The sequence below is a fragment of the Drosophila guanche genome, unplaced genomic scaffold, assembly GCF_900245975.1.
Source record: "Drosophila guanche unplaced genomic scaffold, DGUA_6, whole genome shotgun sequence".
In the NCBI taxonomy this organism is placed as follows: domain Eukaryota; kingdom Metazoa; phylum Arthropoda; class Insecta; order Diptera; family Drosophilidae; genus Drosophila; species Drosophila guanche.
This window is the reverse complement of record NW_022995749.1, coordinates 5331829-5334841: the sequence shown is the minus strand read 5'-3', so window position 1 is coordinate 5334841 and position 3013 is coordinate 5331829.

Below are 3013 nucleotides of genomic sequence, written 5' to 3'. Positions count from 1 at the left end.
CCCCCCCCCCCCCCCCCCCCCTGCCAATGTCCCTTTCCCTTTATCACAATTGCTGCTGCTTGCGTGGAGATTTTTTCAATTTTTAGCGAAAATTACATCATCACTTATGCTGAATGAGATTTTCTGTTGTCCTGATCCTGCTGCTCCTGACTCGGTGAATTATTAAAAAATTTCTTTGTCAACAAATCACTTTGTTCAGGGGAGTTTGGGGCGCACCACTAAATAAGGCATGGGTCATACACACACACACAATCTCACACACTCCTCACCCGCATGCGATTTACATTAGCTGGAGCAAAGCAACGAAAAAAAAATTTAAAAACGTCGCAAAGAAATTTGTTAACGTTGGAGGGTTGGTTTTTGCCGTGTTTATGCCTCCTCCCCCCCACCGGATGATGTATGACGGCAAAGGTGGAAAATCGTTTCGAGACATAATTTTGTTTGCCCGACACCAACACCTACAACAGGCCACATAAATCTCTTCAATCTTTAATACCGGCGGTTGGGTTTTCGGCGGCTTTAAGACTGACGAAGTCTTCGCCTAATTTTTGGGTCCATTCGCCTGCGGCAGTCGTTGACAAATTCAATAATTTTTCCCATTACAAAGGGAATATTGTGCTTTGTGGGTGCGGCGGCTTGTTTTTGTCTGACGACAGACGCAAGCCAGCAAAATTGATTGACGCTGATTTGTGTGGAGGTGGCGGTGGAGGTGGATAAATTTAATTTCAGACCCAAACGAAAAATTCTACGAAATCGACACCTGCCGTGGCGCCGGAAAGTAATCAAAATAAAATATGGATTTTTCTTTGTTCCACGCACGCCCTTGCCCGGGGGCTGGAATCCTCCTGCGAGTCAGTCCTGTGCGTGGAGTCTACCAATCTGCAATTTGTCTTGGCTGATGTGCGTAGCGAGTGTGTGTGTGTCTAAGTGTCTGTGTGGGGGGGCTTCTTCTAAGCCGCTCAGCAAACAAGCGGAAGTTGCCCCACGAAGCGTTAATACTTGCAAATTTGTGATAAGACTTAGACCCAAGTTTGGGGCCTGCTTCACTTCCGCTCTGGCAGATAATGCACGCAAGCTGGATAAATCGTAGAGTGCCTGCTGTGGGAGGTGTGGCTAAGGAGGTCTCCTTATGAGTGCTTACCGAATGCCAAAAGGGGTAGCGATCTGTGCCTTCCGTTTCCCCTTTCTTAACCATTATTTCCACTCCTTATAGATCTGTTTTGCTTGGTAATACACGAAACTTTGCTCCACAAATAACCAAAAAGTTGCTAAAGATAATCGCAAGACATTGGCAGCCGAAAATAATTTGCCAAAAGTGGCAGCAGCCAAAGTTACACTCCAAAAATTGCAGACACATTACCCCCTGAGCTGCCCGCCGTGCCCTTTCATTCATTCCATTTCAATAATGTAGAACATTCGAGTGTGAACACAAACGTGCTCCGAAAACTATTCTGAGCGAAAATAGTTTGCCAGCCAGCACATCTGCTGGCATCTCGCTTTCTCGCTTTCTCGCTTTCTCGCAGGAGGGCCAAAAATTCGTATTATTGAACGGCAATAAATTTGACTAGAAAACAGGAAGTGAATGGGGTTTGGTATTGGCTTTGGGTTGGGCAAAACAAAACCAACTTTTTGGGGCAGAAAATAGGGAAAAGTTTTAATTACCCATAAAGATGTTCGTACACGAAACAAAAACTACAAGCAGAGAAAACCAGGCCGAAATCATGGCCCGAATGGGCTATGGCAAATGATTCTCGCTTCTCGTTTCTGGCTTCTCGTTTTCCTTTCTCTGTCTCGCTTCGATGGAGGCAGGCAGAGACTCAAATTGTAATCGACGAAAGCAGGCCGAGAGAGAGAGCCTCTTGTCTCGCCCCCTCATAAAGATCATAACGCATTAAATTGGCCCACAAATTGGACTTCCCTCTTGGCCCAGTGCTTGGCCAATTTTTCAGAAATCAATGGCCAATAAGTAGGCAACGCCAAAATCATTTTCTGGTCAGTCATTCTTTGTGGGAGCACGAACCAGAGCCCTTCTGCTGTTGTTGCTGTTGTGTTGAGTAATCGCAATTTGGCGCCGTTTACCAGTTACCGAGCTGCCCCACAGCCGACTCCTTTGCGCTGTCATCCATGGCCGTGTCCACGCCCTCGAGATATCTTTGGCCTGACTGGCTGTTGTGTGTGTCGGGGCTTTGAGAAGTTAAGAATTCAATTGACCACAAAATCAAGATTATTGTACGAGCCACAAGAACTGAAGTGTGGCAGCGTTACGGACAAGGAAAAGCCACTTGGCTTCAGTGTTCAGTTCCTGCTCTCCCCGCCCTGCCCTGGGTGGCATTTTGAAGTTTATCCACTGGCTGAGGCGGAAACGCTGCCAGCTATCCGCACTGACCACTGAAGCGACTGTCTTTACGGGGCTTAAGAAGTGGTCATTGAAACTCGTCAACTTTCTTGTGTGGGGCGATGAGCTGGAAAGTGTCGAATAGATTCGATTTCGCTTGCAGCAATGGACTTATTAAACTGTCAAGATGGACTCATTAAGTATGTCAGTTGGAGGGGCCGAAAGAGTTGAGCAATTGTCAAACAAATGCAATGAGGAATAGTAGAGAAAACTCTCATAAAAGTCTAAGCCGAAGCAGAAGTCCATCTGTGTTTATTTTCAATTCATTTAAGAGATTCATTTGGCTGTAAAACAATTCAGAGTTATATTCCCATGCTAATAAATAACTATTTACACTTTCAATCATATTTCATTCTATGTGGCACCACTCAATTAGCCAGAGCAGAGATCTGATCAGTGTCCATGTCCAGCCACAACGCACCCAATTCGGCGCTGTTCATGTCCAGTTTTTGGTTAATTGAAAGCAAACAAAACTCAGCGGAAATGTTGCTCAAACACGCCAGACGACAGCAAGCAGGAATTGGGTTGGGGTTTGTGTTTTGCCAACCCCTAAATATTATTTATGCTTCCACATATATTGACCATTCATTTCATTTCTGGGGGGGGGGGGGGGGGGGG